Source organism: Eleutherodactylus coqui, chromosome 3 (assembly GCF_035609145.1).
Source record: "Eleutherodactylus coqui strain aEleCoq1 chromosome 3, aEleCoq1.hap1, whole genome shotgun sequence".
Classification (NCBI taxonomy): domain Eukaryota; kingdom Metazoa; phylum Chordata; class Amphibia; order Anura; family Eleutherodactylidae; genus Eleutherodactylus; species Eleutherodactylus coqui.
In genome coordinates, this window is record NC_089839.1 from 294,422,212 (window position 1) to 294,440,593 (window position 18,382).

Below are 18,382 nucleotides of genomic sequence, written 5' to 3' on the forward strand. Positions count from 1 at the left end.
ATTACTGGAGCACACCCCACGGAGCTTACTCAGAGTCTGTTGGCTCTGCTCCATCCAGAAGCAGGAATGAAAGCAGAGCACCAAGATGGCGGCGCCCAGTGCAAAAACTCGTATGTTTATCCTGGACGTATAGCTGCGCAGCATAGAAATGGATGCAGAAACTGCAAAGATGTGCCTGCCAAGTATTAGGCCAGTTCTCAGTGTGATAATTAATATTATTTATGGTGTGATCTGGTTCATCTGTACTGAGAATGGCTAGAATTGAGTGGGTTGAAGGAGATCTTCCCTTTACAGTCTGTTCATGATTGCATCAACTGGATCATGAGCTCTGTGCACTCCAGCAGGTCACATGATTCACTCTATGAAGTCACGGATTACTCTGGGGGCAATCTAACTCTGTAAAAATGAATATACCTGGAGGATCTCACCTGGTGCTTAGGAGGGAACACACCAAAAGCCGGACCCCCTGTTACAACTCGGGGCCAAAGAAACCCACAAACATTCGGAAAGAGTATACTTTCTCTGTCACCAGGAAATCCACAAGGAGGGCACTGCAATATCCCAACGACCCCTCAAGTCTCAGTACAATATAATGTGGTGGAAAAATACAAAAAGAACAGCGCTCAGGTAGCGATATCCTGCAGTCCTTGGATATTGTGGATATCACTGCTTGTGTATATGCAGAGCTGGAAGGGGGCAGTTGCTTTTGTTCTATGTACTACCCCATATACAAAGTAAGTCCTGCTGTGCTAACCCTGACTTTGTAGAGCTTTCTGTATATTGTATACCCCTCGGAGCGCTGTTCTTTTTGTATTTTTCCACCACGTTATACCACCCAATAACAGAATGTTACCAACCAGCTGAGCCCCATCCCACCAAGTGCCCCATATCAGCTGCATTATCTACCTCTATGGAAATTGCTGATGGTCCAATAAGTTATATAAGTCCTAGGATGGCTTTACAGAGGACATCTATCAGCCGAAAACGAGCTATTTTGGGTGATACTTGTCCAGTGTAAACAAGGGACCCAACAGGGAACTGAGTGAAAACTTGCTCCGTGGACGCTAGCTGCATCATTTCAGCTCACTGAAACAAAGCAACTAGTGAGCCAGTTCTCCATCAATGTAAACAGGCAGTCATTCATCTTTGAAGGACTGCCTGTTCACAGTCAATGGAGGTGGGCAGCTGGAAGAGATTTCCAGGACGCTGCACCTCCATTCACTGAAAGACTATCACTCCTGTTTGAAAGCACAGGCGCAGTAGTCATTAAGTCAACTGTCAAGCGCTTTTGCGCCCAACAACCCTGCTGTATAAAGTAACTCTTACATGAATAACTGGAAAAAAATTACAATGGCGGATCAGGTGAACAGGGTAAAATCTGACCAAATGATACCAGGGTGATACATTTGGGGTAAAATTGCCCTTTAACGGTCAATTGACTGCCACAAACATATGCCACTACATAGTGGGCTGAGAAGATTTGGGGCTGGCGGCAGAAACTCCCAGGACCAATATGATTCAATATTGTCACTCCCTTTTTTTCTAACTTTGCACACCGGAGCCTTTTCTTTCTCCTTTGCTTGTGTGTGTGCTGGGTTTGGCCATACCGGTTCAGTCGCAGACGTATACGTGACCGCTCGGGTGAAGGCCACATAATCTAGACCATTCCAGCAATGCTAGAACTGGAGTTATTCGGAACAGTGGTAGTAACAGTAGAGTCTATGGCCATTTAACCGTTTGTATAGGTTGATTCAACAAGGAAGGGAACCAGTTCACTAACTCCACTTGTTACAACAAGGTCCGTTTTTACCGGGAATCACCGCTCACACGAGTTGCCCTTGTCAATTCTTCGCAGATGGCCCCAATGCGTAGGCCCATTGGTTCACAGCCTCAAACGCAAGAGCTGCATCCGTTTCTCTCTCTACTTCCCGTCTGCTCCAACTTGCTCCTCTGTTCCCAACCCTTCTTAAAGATACAAACAGGTTCTTAGATAGAAAATGTAACATACCATTATACAAAGCTCTTCCCCATTACAGTTCTCTGTTTCCCTTACTTCTGTCCCCATACATCACATACCCAAACAAAACATTGTATTTAGTATTTTTGTAAACTTTTTTAAATACCGGTTGCCATTTACGGTCAGGATTTCAGTATCCACTTCATAAAGTCTGTAAATTGCTCGAGCCCAAGAAAATCTGAGAAACGAAAGGTTAATATATTCTAAATAGACGTTAGGTATAGAATGTCAGATCTGTCAAACCCGATTACAGCGTGGTGCTCAATGAAAAAGATTTGATTTCTTTTGCCACTGTCCTAGAATGTAGAGTGCCAGCAGCAACCAGTCATTCACCACGGGCTGGCATTGAATGTACCCGAGTGAGAAGCCAGCCGCAGCAACCATCTGTTTTGGATTCCTAGCTGAGCCAAGATGTTCAGTGAAGTGCATGCCATTGAGTGCTCCCGCCATCTCCTGCTCAGATTATTAGTGTTACAAGTGACATTATCTTTCCCAAACAGTGGGGGAGCTATAATCCTTATGGAACAACGAGACCTAAAAAAAATACAAAAAAAGAAAACGCGTTTCCAGCCATCTTTTGTTAAAGTTATAGGAAAGATGACTTGTAAATTTAATTACAATCTTCAAGGGGGATATAACATAGGCTTTATTAAGCGTGAGAATCCCTGGCAGCGGCCTAGTGCTCATTTTCCTCGTATACAGACATGATACAGGCTGTTAATCTACAGATCTTTTCATTGATGGCTTCAGCCAAATAGAGGTTTCGCAATGAAATAAAATATAAAGGGGGTTGGGCCGGTTCGTAATAAATTCAGCTCTATTAATTATCCCAAAATTTGAAGTTTTCAACTCAATTTGTCACTGACTGCTTGTATTTTACTTGATTTTTCAAGAGCTCACAGCTTGCTCAACACATGTGAACCACAGAGATATAGCCAGATTATAGGAAGGGCGGAAGGGGCACTTGGCAAAGAGGCCAGAATAAAATCCAACAGAGTCAATCAGTAGGCATCCTTTTTGAGTATGCTCAATTCCACTGTGCCAAAATTTGGCACACATTTTGGTGCACATGGTAGTGTTGGCGGAGTTTTTGGCGCAGTTACCGTCTATCGCCATAACTACCTTTTAACCCTTCAGGGAAAGCCTCTTACACTCCTGTCACTACTTGATGCACACTGAACATCGGTAAACAGACAGTGCGTTCTGCGTCCTCACGTGATCAGAGCTGGCCAATCAGAGTAGCATTAGTGTTTTAGACAACTGATACACCACCAGTTCTCAGTGTGTATTAGATAGTCTTAGGCTGGATTCACACAGGACGGATTTGCTGCGGAAATTCCGTAGCTCCTAATTCCAGGATTAGCCAGCCATGAGGACGAGATTTTACAAAAATCTCACCCACACAGGTTGGCCAATCTGTCGCGGCCAAGCCGGGTGGAACTAGTGTTGCGGTGCGGAATTGAAAACCGCAGCATGTCAATTCTTTTTTTTTTCTATTGCGGCCTCACTCCTTTCTATGGGGAGAGAAAGCCGCAATGGAATGCCGCTGGCCGAACTACTCCAAAACCCGTGGCGAAATGCTGTGGGTTTTAAAGCTCCCGAGGAGATCTTGCGGCTTTTCGGTGTGGCCAAGTCGCGAGATTTCCGTCCCGTGGGAACCCAGCCTTAGAATTGCTGCAGCTGTCTTGGACTTTTGAAAAAGGCCCCAGGAACTGGCACTTTAGAGGCCAAACTGGGAAGAAAATGGCGCGAGTTAACATAACTCCTCCTTTCTCGTCCTTGGACAAATTTTTTCCGGAGACTGGAAAGTCACTTTAAGGGCTCTTTCACACAGGCGCGTATTCTCCGTGTTTTCACGCCCGGCTGTATATACGCTACCAATGTGAAGCATTGGTTTCCAATGCATCCGTTCACACGGGCGAATATATGACGCGTAAAAACATGGAACTGTGAGAAATGGAACATACGTGACCAAAATAATACCAACAATACAGGAAAAGCAGGAGCCAAAAATGTGATGCTATTTATTTTTAATTTGAGGAACTTCTCCATTAATTGCCCCATTCATTATATTGCAGTTTTGTGTATATGCGTCTACTGTGTGTTGTATGAGACATATATGACATTGAGGTTCACAGTCTCGTGTCTTTTCCCATAGTGGCTATGTTACTATGTGATTGCAGTCTAGACAGATGTAAAGGGCACAGCCTCATGTGCCGGGCTGTAAAGTCGGAGTTGTGGAGTCGGAGTCTGAATCCCATACTGGTGGAGTTGGAGCTGGAGTTGGTAGAAATGTACCTAATCCGAATAAAGTTATATAGTTAATTTGATGCTGAATTTGTTGCATATTTTCCTTCATAGGAATGTAGAAAAGTTTTGAAATGTCCTATAAATATATGTTCTGTGCATCTAAGCCCTTATTTATCAAAAACCTTAATAACTAGGATATGAGAACAGCAATAGAAAATCAGTTATTGCCCTTCCTCTCCATTAAACTAAGTTTCCAAATGCTGCTTCTTCAAGGCTTTTAGTTGCGATGAGTCTGCGCTGCACTATCTGCACATGCTCAGTAGTGAAGCTCCTCCTTTGCAGACCAGAGGATGAATGCGCTGGTCAGTGGGCCTGCCTCATCTGAAAACCGCTAGAGAGAAGAGGAAGACAATATTAAGGCAAGTAAAAGCATACCTAAACTTTCAATAAACTTTGCATAAATCAGTAGTCCAGCGTATGTTCCATGCAGGGCTGTGGAGTCGGAGTCGAAAGTCAAAGTCTGGGAAAACTGAGGAGTCAGAGTCAGAGGTTTGGCTTACGGACTCCACTGGCCTGCTTACGTAGTCACATTTGGTTAAATTCACATGTAGCAGGAACCAGCGCAGAGATGATGCAGGGACTTTATTCCACACTTTTAGAGAGTATTAGTGACCATGTGTGACCTGAGAACATGACCTATCCAATCTCTAAACATATGCGCCATAGAGACAAAATGTGAGCTGCTATAGGGCCCTTGGAGATAGAGGCTTCTTCTGGTTGGTCTCAGCCCCTTTTCTACTGAAAGTATGCAGGACTCTTCTCCCCAGAGGAACTGAAATGTTGGCCCAATGGTCATGGAGAGCTTGTCCTAAACCCCATAACCTGGCAGGATTATGGGGGCCCAGTTGGATCTTTGGATGCGATTCCCTCTATTATTTTTATAGCCTAAGAGGTGCACTGAGTGTTCTCAGTCAATCAGATGTATTCCTGCTCCCCCTTCCCTCTCACAGCATGCAGTCTCATAGACACACAGGAAGAGACGCTGCAGCTGCATCCCCCTTCTCTCTCATCAATCTGTTTTCTATTTACTGTATTACATTAGATGCATTTTTTGGTGGCTGAGGAGGTTTCTGAACATTTACAGGTTGACTACAGGCAAAAGAAGGGAGACTGGGTTGCTAGAAGGTAAGGAAGATGCCAAATTCTATCTTATATAGATTAACTTATGGAATGAGTTCATCGTCCTTCTTAAAGTGGCATTCCCATCATAGCAAGTTATCACTTATTCACAGGACAAGGGATAGCTTGCTGACTGGTCTGTGTCTGATTGCTTGAACTCGGTTACCTCTGAACAAATGGAGTGCGTCCTCTGCTGCCCACACTTTGGGACGTGCTAGAGCAGCAATCTCAGGATCAATGGGGGTCCCAGCAGTCCAATAGGGAATATCTTGATGTAAATTCCCCTTTAAATAGGGGTCTTTATTAAATAATTGTAATTTTTTGGTTGCCTGTATTACAAGATTCAGCACTGTGGTTGGGAAAATCTAGTATATTTAAAGAGCTTGCCCCATTTCTAGTTGCTTTGCTGTGGAAAGCTGATTGCTCCATACATTGCACCGTGGCCAGGGTTGGTACTACTGGAGGAATCCCATTCACTTCAATAGGACTCAGTCCATTGTACCAACCAGGGCAACTGTGCAATTTACAGAGCTGTCTACTTCCTGCAGCAAACCAACAGCTAGAAGTGGGATAACCCCTTTAAAGAGATGGGCCAAGATTGATTTTTGTCGCCTATCTCACTGCTGAGACCTCCACCGATCCTGAGAACGGCGGTCCTGTGTTCTCCCCCCCCCCCCTCAATTTTGGATCACTGTACCTTCGCGTCCCCTGCAACGAAGAAGAGATTGAATGGAGTGGTCATTGCCCCTTTTTATCTTCAATGAGACTACCGCAGATAACCGAGCGCTTGTACTCATTTCTCTCAGCCCCATTGAAATGAATGGAATGGTAGGGGGCGCAGCGAGCCCAGAGTGACAAGAAGAGGGGAACACGGTGCCCGTGCTTCTGGGATTGATGGGGGTCTAAGTTGTGATCAGACTTCTATCACCTATCCTATCGGTACAGGATAAAAGTTGATTTGGGGAAAAAACACTTTAAACAGTTGCATTGGGACTTTTAATGGCCTAGAAGCCCTTGAGTCATCTTTTTCTGTAAAACCAATATGTCCCCCATTACATCCGCCATTGGGGTTGTCACCAATCTTTCCCAGACTGTTTCCTTAAAGGTGCTTTTTGGTAAAAAATAACATTTCTAGCCCCCCTTAGGACAGGTTATAAATATGTGATTGATGGGGATCCTACCCTGAGGGCCTTGACTTGACCAAGCATGGTTATTGGACCATCCCCCCATTACAAATTCCTATCCTAAGGAACCCCTTTAATGCGGATTCTTATTATGACCATGAAACAAATCCGTGTTTTAAATGACATGAGACAGAAGGCGAGACAGGCTCATCATCCCGTCCCCGAAGTTGTAGTTTCATTTAAATGCAGCTGCCTGACAGAAGTTCCCAGAGACTTTCCATCCCGCCTCCTCTTAAAGCAACTACCTGCAGGTTAAATAATAAATCAATGGCCTCTTGTTTTATTGCACGCCTCATGCCAACAATTAGCAGAAGATAAAAGAAATCCTCCTTCCTAGAGATGGGTCAGCGGCGGCGACTCAATTCGGGTAACGATGCGGCTGCAGCTGGAGCTTTTAATTGCACAGTTAAAAAACAGAACTGAGAATAATGTGAGCCGGGGAACCCGTATCACTACATCAAAGGGAGCAAGTGCAAAAAACGTGACAGCAGGGTATCTGCCAGACCACAGCTTCTTTGTAGTCTATGATAAGGTGTGAAGTCTATTGTTAATGTACACAGACTACTGGCTGCCGCTCAACTTCTGTGGGAAGAGCAGACATCCTTACAAACCAATTTTTTTGCATGTCATGAATGTGCGAGAGGCCCAAGGTACTCTGCAGGGAGACAAGATGAAGAATGGAGAGTGTTAAGAGAGGGCTAGATGGCTACTAGTACTACTCAATGCCTAACATAAGGCCTTAGGGCACGACTTGTTGGGTAGAGATGCTCGACAGATCGTCCTAGGATAATAGTTCCTGTGCTTTTAAACAGGGACCATCATCGCTAATGAATGGATGAATGGTGGCGGATTGGGTCAGAGATCGTTCCAGCCGCCCACCTCCATTCACAGTAAACAGGCAGTCGTTCATAAGTGAACGACTGCCTGGTTACAGGGACCGATCCTTCTGTCAGTTTTCTGCATGCAGAAACTGAAGGACGAATGAGAAGCGACACGTTCTTGTTCATCGTTAAGTCGGGGTGTGCCTTTACACTGAACAATAGTCTTTCAGATTCCCGCTGGATGCAGGACTCGATTTATTGGCCCGTGTAAGAGGGCCCTTATATGCATTATAGGATTTGTGCATGTAGCCTTCCTGGAGGTACACACGGAATTCCTAGGGTGGCTTCAAACGAGCGTTTGCTCAAATACGCTCACCTCACCGTAACGTATTTGGGCAGTGAACGAGGTTGATTTGCGCTCGTGTGTTTGTATAGAACTGCACTTTTTTGCACACAGAGGGCTAGTTCACATATGACACACCTCTGCCCTGTTTTGAAAGCCTAATTGTTCTTTTTTTCCCCGGAACTGCACAGTGTATTGCGCACGTTTTTATGTTTTGCATGCACATTTGCGCACCTCCCATAGACTTCTATGGGGCCCTTGGTGTGCCAATATGCAGGAAAATAGAGCAAGTCCTATTTTTCTGCACAAGCCAAATAAGGAATGACTGTACCCATTGAAATAAATGGGTTCTATTTTCTTTGTACAAAAACGCCTGTCTGGGGTCACCCTTAGGGCAGCTTCAGATGAGCGTAGGTGCAAATATGCTTGACTCAGCGCAACGTATTTGTGCAGTAAACCAAATTGATTTGTGCTGGTATCAGCGGAAGGTATTTAACTTTTTCGCAAACGCAAGGCTGGCTCACATTTATGCGCGCGCAATCCCCCCGCCCTGATTTAAAAGATTATTTAGCCTAATGAGGTCCATATGTATTCTCTTCTTCACAGAATTGCGCAGCATGTTGCACATGTTCTTGTGTTTTGCGTCTACACCTCCCATAGGGGCCCTTGGTAAGCAAATACGCAGGAAAATAGAGCAGTTCCTATTTTTTCTCACATGCAAAATAAGGAAATGAGAACAAAGCCATTGAAATCATTGGGTTCTATTTTCTGTGTTTTGTACACTTTTTAAAGAGTAACTGCATTTTGTAAAGACTTTCCACATGTCAGACGACATGAAAAGTTTTGATCAGTGGTGGTTCAACTGCTAAGACCCCCGCTGATTGCTCGAATAAAGCGGCAGAAGAGCTGGCTCGAGCGCTGTCTCTCTTCAGCTGTCTTTGCTGCCCACTGGTTGAGTCTATGCAGTATAGACATTATGCAATATAAAGTGTGCCAAACGCCCTCATGATGATGTTGGACGAGGTGACTGACGATAGTTGGCAATATATGGATGGATGGATTAAGTTCTCCCCCACCATCAATGGGCAAAAAGTTGTCATTTGGAATTAGACAAAAATAGTGGTTGTCCGTTGTCATCAGCTCTAATTGCTCACCAATTAATTATACAATATTCTGAATAGTAACTTGGAGACCCCCATCCCGAAGCACGTTGGACTTCATTTGGCATTCAGAATTGGAGCAATTTGCTGTGCCATCCATTCACAGATATCAGAGGACCTAGAAAAACATGTGCCAAGAAAACATTCCCCACACCATTACTCAATCTCCAGCAGCCTAACAGGAAAGGGTCATCGATTCATGCTACTTGCACCAAATTCTGACCTCCGGTCAGCATGGAGCACCAGAACTCTGGATCCATCTGACCAGGCGATGTTTTCCCGCAGCTCAGGGATATAGTTTTTGTGCTCTTTTGCCCGCTGGAGTCTTATCTTACTGTTTCTCTTAGACAGCAATGGCTGTGGAACTAGTCTATCTGCCATCATAGCTCATTCATGCTAAAGAGCAATGAGTTGTGTCTTTTGACACCTTAGTTGGAGCAACAACATTGTATTCAGCTTCAGTTTTCTTGACTGTGCAGCACTTCTTCATCAGAACTAGTGTTGAGCGACTGGAAGTCAAACCCTGTATTGGGTCGAATTTAGCTAAAAGTTTGGTTGTGAAGTTTCCGGTTGGTTCAAAGTAATTTGAACCACAATGAACTTTTTCCCCAAATTTGCCAAATGGCCAAACAAAACTTTTAAAAAAGTTTACTAATCAGAATGATTCCTGACATCCTCCTCTGACCCCTTTCATTGATGATTGGCTTCCTTCCACAGGATTCCCTTTTTATTTTTCCATGATCATTCTATTCTTGGTATCCTCTCCATACCATTACGCAAGAAAACTCCCCCAGACTAGCAGTGAAATCCTGGGCTTTGCTAGTCTAGCACCGATGACCTTGTTAGAAGTCACTCAGATTGCTGGATTTTCACATCTAATTTGGATTCACATTGAAACTGATGCATGGAAAACTTGTCACGTGATTTTATGCTGCACTCCAGGGTCACAGCTGTAATTTCTATACAGGAAAATGTAGTGACCCAGTACATCATCCTGGTTCCCTCCATAAATGTCATACATGTCTGTCTTATATTGATGTACTGTGCAAAGCTGACTTATCATTTCCAGTATGTGTGTTGCATAGCTGCAGCGCTTGAGTGGTTAATGTCTGATAAAATCCAATGTAAATGTATCAAGTCTGTCATGTTGTGTGGTATGAGAGGAGGTTATAAAAGTGAGTGATTGAGAGTGGGAAAGGATGTCCATGTCTTCAGGAGGGTTGCTGTTCAGGAGGCCCAGGTACATGGGGGCACTTTCAGCCCTCATGTGCTGAAGCATGGAAGAAGATTCCCGTACCAAATGTGATTGGATATTAATGGAGTGAGCCCGAAGGGTGAGAGTATCTGTGAGTAACAACTTTCTTTCAAAGCCAGTGCAGAGGTACTATCTACTCTTCTGATTTTCATATGCAGCCGTCTAAAGTCTGGATCACCGTGTAGAGGTAAACCCCTTATTTTTCACAACCACGCGTCTCCAAGGCTGGGTGGAGGTACTACAAGATAATAATCTCTGTTCACACATGTGTGTCTTTGAGCCTGTAAGAGCCGTGTGGAGGTACTACAAGATAATAATCTCTGTTCACACATGTGTGTCTTTGAGCCTGTAAGAGCCGTGTGGAGGTACTAAGTTCTGAAGTCTATTCATTTGCCTGCACTCTGAAGTCTACAATTGAACTGCCTTGTATTATCTGTTTCAAGTTCCAAGTAAAGTTTACGCCGGGCTCTAACCATTCCTAGTGAGCCGTGGTACTTAAAAAACTGTCTGTGGCTGAATTTCTTATCTGCAGAGGGTCATACCGGTGTGTGTAGGAACGGTGGCACCACACGTAACAAATGTTTCCCTGTTCTCTCCATTTATTTGGCTGCAGTTCTACTCTGGCCCTGACTGCGTGTGCCCCTCCGGGATGGAGTATGGTAAGTGCCACCATGACAAGTCAGCACTCTACCCTCCCAGCTCCCCGTGTATGCCAGGTGTCCAGGGTCTCCCTAGGGGATGCTGCAAAAGCACCAACCGTGAAAGAGACGATGTCTGTAATAAAGGGGTCATTCAATGTACATTTTACTATTTAAATGGGTTATACCACAATTGCAGGTCATAACTTGCTGATTGATGGAGGTCTCACCACCGAGAACCGCGCTAATCTCAAGAATGGGGGTCCTGCAGTGGGGAGAAGACTGAATGAAGCGTCGGTTCCACAATTACACTAGAAGAGAATGTAGATGCATAATATGGCCATATAGCCATTGGAGGTTGATTATGAGTAAGTAGAGATGAGCGAACCTACTCGGCCATGTCCCTTTTTCGCCCGAGCGCCGCGATTTTCGAGTACTTCCGTACTTGGGCGAAAAGATTTTGGGGGCCCTGTGGGTGAGTGGGGGGTTGCAGTGGGGAGTGGGTGGGAGAAGGAGAGAGAGAGAGGGCTCCCCCCTGTTCCCCGCTGCTACCCCCCACTCCGTCACGCCTCCCCCGGCGCCCCCCGAATCTTTGCACCCGAGTACTGAAGTACTCGGAAAATCGCGGTGCTCGATCGAGCAATTGCTCGAAATGAGTAGATTCGCTCATCTCTAATTATGAGTCATGTATGTGCAGTTCTATAAACCACCTGCTACTTTCCCCGAGCTTGCCACAGCTTGTTTAATGCATACAGCTCTATGTAATAAGATTATAATGTACGTTACACACACATTTCCATACTAACTTAATGTAAGATCTGATATATTGTCCATTTATCGTCGTCTTCTAATGGTTCAGAGACTTTGTTCACCGGCAAAAGAAGAAAGAAGAGTTTTCTTTGCAAAAAACAAAGTATCTTTTATTCTTCTGAGAGCAATGGGGGAGAACTGGGGAGATTGGTAACAAACTGGTCTGGGGAGCTGGTCGATACAGGAAGTGGTACAAAGAATGCAGATATACTGTATATTCTGCTCACTAACAATGGGCAGCATTGTTCTCCACAAAGCCTGAACATGGCATAAGATTGGCGGGGACGGAGGGTCTGAGCCACCCGTGTGTCAGGTTTCAGCCATGTCAGGCTTGTCACCAGTCAGGAAGAGGAGCTGACAATGAGTAATCGCTGTTACGAGCCGTAAATGTTTAGACAGTGCGGGAGTGATGTAAATATATATTCCTCCTAATCATCAGAGGGATTGGGGAAGTCAATTGGAGGCACTTACAAGATTACTGGAAAATCCCAACAAAGAAAGTTGCACCGGAAGCTGGTATATACAAATATCCTACAATTATACTACTTACCTTATATACATACGTCATAATGAGGGTGCAAATGTACTATCCTACCAAAAGCAGTTGAACACCTGAGCAGGAATCAGAAAGTAGTGTTTATTTCCATATGTAAATACTTAGTGGGGCCCCAATGACATTGAATACTCTCTGTGGCATACTTTCTACTAACGTCGGATACACTTCAGCTGATACTTCCCTCCATTCATCCTGCAAAGGTCTGGTGAGTTCTCTCAGAGAAGATGGACGCTGTTCACACAAGATGTTCAGGTAAGGACTCTGTGCAGAATGGTCACTCCATAGAACGTTCTTCCATTGCTCAATTGTCCATTGACAATGCTCTTTGCACCATTGTAGACAGGCTGATGCATCTTCTTTGAGAGAACTCACCAGACATTTGCAGGATGAATAGAGGGAAATACCAACTGAAGTGTTTCAGACCTTAATAGAATGTATGCCATGGAAAGTATCAGCTCTCATTAGGGACAAAGGAGGCCCCACTAAGTATTAACATATGTAAATAAATACTTTTGATTCTTGCTCAGGCATTCAATTCTTTTGGAAGGATAGTGTAGTTATATCCACCCTTTGCTAGTCAATGCATAGCTAACGTTTCAGGTGACTTTTCAGAATAAGCTGCCAAGTGTGTGTACATCAAGATTAACACTGTTTCTGGCCATTATATGACTTGTATCCTGTGTTGTTTCCCATTTTCCCCTCTGCAAGGTATCAGCTGATTCTCGGTTCTCTCAGAGCCTGCTGTTATTATATCTTATAAACAAACTTGCATAGAGAACTGCAGATTCTGTTCTCTAACTGTGTGTAACACACACACACAATATTATCACGTAGGGCAGTGTACAGCAGGACGGAGCAGTGGACATGTGAATAAATAGAAGCAAATAATTCACCATTAGCTCTAAACACGTCTGTGAGGGTCTCTCCTTCTCTCTTCCCTTTTCCCTTTGCTTTCATAGACTTCAAGGTGTGCAGGATGACTCCTCCCCCTGGTCCACTTCCTGTTGTCCATCCTTCCAACTCATGTAACAGATATAGCATCATTTGACAACAGACAGTGCATGTTAAAATGAAGAGGGGACCTCTAGGACTTCTGAACAATTTTTCAGCACAAAAATATAATTTCAGGTAAATAGTTAGCAGTTTTGCAAAAAATTAAAAAGTGGTCTTCATCTCTCTAATTCCACTAGCAAAATCTATGAAATTGCATGTAGAAGATACACAAATGGGTTCATCTGTCATCATTTGTCGCTGTCCATGATGGCAAAGCATTTTTCCTCCTTTGGAAGAAGTTTCTTGCAAATTAAGGTCAGGGTTCGGACCTCCAAGTTCGTTCTCTGGACAAAAGCTAAGCCATGTGGCATCATCAGCTGAGTTCTTTCCTTGTAGGCTGGAGCAGAAGTCTGGTATTTCTGCCTGGGAAAGATCCAAACTGTGTAGGCCAGAGACAGGCACACACAGTATCAGTGCAGGCAGTTATTATGCTTGGTTCGAGTTTGGTCAAGAACTCACATCTGTTCCATATATTGCTTAATGAATCAACTGTGTCAGGGATTGAACCCAGGACCTCCTGTGCTCTGGACAGTTTTTCTCACCCATGAGCTATCTAGCTTGCTGGACAACTCTTCTGCTGATCATAGCATTATTCTGGTTCCTGATCTTGTTCCTGGTTCTCTGCCCTGGCCCCACCCTGCTGCTAATTAGCACAACCTTGATCTAGCTCCTCTCCTTCTTCTCCACTACAAGTGATTTGAAGACTTCCTGATAACAACTCCTGGCTTCCCTCCCATCAATGCTACCCACCTAATCCTTCTGTACTGCATACCGAGACCACCCGTTGCTCACTCCTGGCTCGTCCCTGATTACCTCTCAATATCTGCACAGTTACTACACCTGTGGCTCCTACCCGGCGCCTGTAAGATGCTACAAACAGACATTAAGTAACTTTGAAACAGGTTCATTCACAAGTTTGGGTTTCATGGTAATAGAATTTAACAGATTCTCGGTCTCCTATTTTCTTTGGAGCCAAGCTATGATGGACACTTAAGGTACAGAGACACAGGGATCCTATGGAGAATTCAAGAAGTCGCAGTTGTCCTAATGCAGAATGTCTCTAATTCACCTCTACAGTCCGTATGCATAGTAAATTACAGCATGAGAGACTAGACTTCCTGAGCTCTCCAGCTCAGACACACAAAAATGTGCCAAGGGATTAATGTTGCCATAGAGTGGAGAGATGTACCAACAATTGTGCCAAAGTTGTTGCGTTTGACAAAATTTCCACCAAATTTTGGCACAGTGGTACTGAGCGCTCAATTAAAATTTGTTGATTAGCTGATGCCTTGCCATAAAAGAGACCATTTTTGCTTCATAGCAAGTGAGCAGGTGCTGGACAAAGGAAGGCAAGGCTGCAGGCAATGAAATAGAGGTGCACAGTGCTGCTGAGGTAGATGTCCAAGAGGTGAAGAGCGACACTGAGGTGACACAAAACTGACCCTGAGAGAGCTGAGAACAGTGCTGCCCGGACTTAGAGAGGAGCAGGATTACTCAACGTCCATAGAGTGGTCAAAGAGCGGAGGAGAGTAGTACTCCTGACCCTAGGACAATGCAGCAGGATCACTTGGGCAGGTAGAAGCAGCAACTCCACTCATCAAACTGTAAGTGAGGCTGGCTTCATAAGGGATACTGGGTGTGCACACCAGAAAAGGCTAAAATATATAATCAGACCTGCTATAAGAGATAGGGCTTATACTAAGGATACTGAACTGTCGGCAAGTTTCTGGAGCTTGAGCCTCTATTTCTTGGCAAGGGGAGAGTCCAATATCACCAGGGTATTGTGCATGTCTTAAAGGCATATCACAAATGTATCCTGTAATCAGTCTTTCTAATAGACTGTATTGGAGAATTAAGCCCAAAAGGGACCGTGTGTATCCTATTCTGTAACTTGTATTTCTCTGAGACAGTACCGCTATTAGCCATGCATTACTGATATTGTTCACTAAGGTATTACTGCTACTACTGATTGCTCACAAGGCAATATCAGGCCTACATTGTAGTTAATAGTAGATAGTGCTTAAGTACTCTAAGGTAGAAGTTAAATTATTTAATCATTAATATTCTATTGTTTGCTCTTACTAAGGGTTGCCACATGGTTTATTGTGATGTATTATTTTAACTCCCATATTCTGGTGGCACATGTACTAATACTGTGTTCCCTGAAAATAAGACCTCCCCTAATAATAAGCCCTAGCTACACTACATGAAAAAAAAAAACAATACTCACCGAGGAGGCGGTGTCCGGGTCCCTCACGCTGGACTGTGGCTATCCTGCTGGCTTCAGTGTAGTCCTCAGTGCTGAACGAGCATTCTCTTCCTGGTAAAGGGGCTTGAATACCCCTCCTGCAGCAAGAGATTGCTGTGATTGGATCACGAGCGCAGTGGCTCAGCCAATCAGAGATGGTGCGATGAACCAATCAAGCCATTCAGTGAATGACATCATTGAATGGCTGTGATTGGCTGAGCCACGATGCTCATGATCCAATCACAGCAATCTCTTGATGGAGGTGGGGTATTCAAGTCCCTTTACTAAGAAGAGAATGCTCGCTCAGTGCTGAGAACTACACGGAAGCCTGCAGGAGCGCCGCAGGCCAGCGTGAGGAAACCGAACGCCGCCTGCTAGGTAAGTATTAAGACGCTGTCCGTAAAATAAGACACTGTGCCTCTTTTGGGGCAAAAAAATATGACAGTCTCTTATTTTCGGTGAAACATGGTAGTGCCCCCTATCAATGGTCCCTATAGTAATAGTGCCTCCTCTCAGAGGCTCCTATAGTAATAGTCCTTCCTCTCAGTGGTCCTAATAGTAATCGTGTCCTCTTTGATGGCCCCAATAATACTATTGCCCCTTTACTACCCCAGTAGTAATAGTGCCCTGCCCATTCCTGTACCTCTGGTTGGGCAGCAACCACACCGCACACACCGGGGGAAGAAGTCAGGATTCAGAGTCTCTGATTACATCAGCAGTGGTAGGACTTGAGCTAGAGAGTGAATAAAAGTACTACATGGTGTAATTGCTGCCAGGCCATGCACACAATTAATTTTAAGCGGCCATTAGAGATGAGCGAGTATACTCGCTAAGGCACATTACTGGAGCGAGTAGTGCCTTAGCCGAGTATCTCCCCGCTCGTCTCTAAAGATTCGGGGGCCAGCGGGGGGCGGGGAGCGGCGGGGGAGAGCCGCTCTGTCTCTCTACCCCCCGCTCCCCGCCACAACTCACCTGTCACCCGCGCCGGTCGAGACGAGCAGGGAGATACTCGGCTAAGGCACTACTCGCTCGAGTAATGTGCCTTAGGCCTTAGTCAGACGGGCGTTTTTTGCCGCGATTTGCGCATGCGCATGCGTCCGGCAATTTTATAAAACCATTGCTTTGCAATGGTATCGGACACATGAGCGCTTTTTATGCGCTCGTCCGATAAATTATAGAACAGAAATCGCAGATCGCACCTATCTGCGATCTGCGATTCCTGTTCTCTTCTCTATATGCGCTCAATGGGGCCGGCGGCAGCAGCACCGACCCCATTGAGAACATATAGAAGACAAATCCTTCTTCTCTGCCACAGCTGTAACAGCTGTGGCAGGGAAGAACGATGTTTGCCCATTGAATTCAATGGAGCCGGCAATACAGCAGGCTCCATTGAAAGCAATGGGCTGCCGGCGTGCGCGGGATGAATTGTCAGGAAGGGCTTAAATATATAAGCCCTTCCCTGCAATTCATCCAGAAATGTGTTAAACGAAAAAATATATATATATACTCACCTGCTCCTGGCAGCCGGAGTTCCGTGCGGCCTGCAGTGGGTGTGAAGGGGGTGTGAGTCAGACATGCCTCTGATTGGCTCAGCGCTGAGCCAATCAGGGGGCAGGTCTGACTCACACCCCCTTCACACCCGCTGCAGGCCGGCCGCGCGGAACTCCGGCTGCCGGGAGCAGGTGAGTATATATATATTTTTTAGTTTAACACTTTTCTGGATGAATTGCAGGGAAGGGCTTATATATTTAAGCCCTTCCCGACAATTCATCCCACACTCGCCCGCAGCGCATTGCTTTCAATGGAGCGGGCTGTATTGCCGGCTCCATTGAATGCAATGCGCTGGACAGCTCCGGCCCGTTTCTAATGAAACGCGGCTAGGAGCAGATTTTCGGGCGATTTTTGGGTATCGGTCACGCGATTTGCGGATGCGCATCCGTCATGCGATACGCAAATCGCGCGAAAAAATGCCCGTCTGACTAAGGCCTTAGCGAGTATACTCGCTCATCTCTACTGGCCATTAATATGGCCTGTGAAATATATCAACACCAGCCTTTGGATTTAATTACTGTCTGGCCCGGTCCCATACCAGTCGAATGGCAATCCTACTTTTATTTTTGAATCTTTTACATAAATATTGTATACTCTGGTTACTCCGTCTGCTGCATCGTATCCTGAATCCAGCGTCGTTACAGCTTCACTCATGACATACCCCACAAAGAAAAAACTGCTGCTCAGGGAGACATTTGGCAACCAACACCGTCACTCCAACATGGTGCCTTCCCATTTCCACCTCCAGCACCTCAGGACATCCTGCGCCTCTTAAAGATACACAAACATACAACAGGTGAAATAAGTTTAAAACACACTAATCAGATGTGAAACGTAAAAGAACAATAAACTAAAAGGATCGGCCTTGCTACAGCAACATGGATACTTACCCCAGACAGCGTGCGATCTATGAAGGGGTAGCTATGTCCTCTCCACACTGCCGGGCTCAGACCACTGATGGGATGCCAAGACATTATTTGGGTTGGATTTCTCCTTTCATATCAAACAAAGTAAAATAGCATTGACTTTTTTTCTCGAATGGAGAAACCTTACCGGCGTTATACGGCCGCAGTGATTTCCAAGTAGAATGAAGAAAAGTGACAAATGTGAGTGCCAGTAGAAGTGTTGGCTGCAGATATGAAGACATGTAACTCTGGGGCCTTCAAAGACGTTTCCTTACAAGTAGATTAAGTTTCCAGATCCAAGTCCTATATGATGGCTGCCAAAAACACAAAGCTTTCCTTGTCCCTCCACAGTTAATAGGGAGATCAAACAATAGATGGCAGTGAAATAACTTACACTTGTAGAAAGCATGTA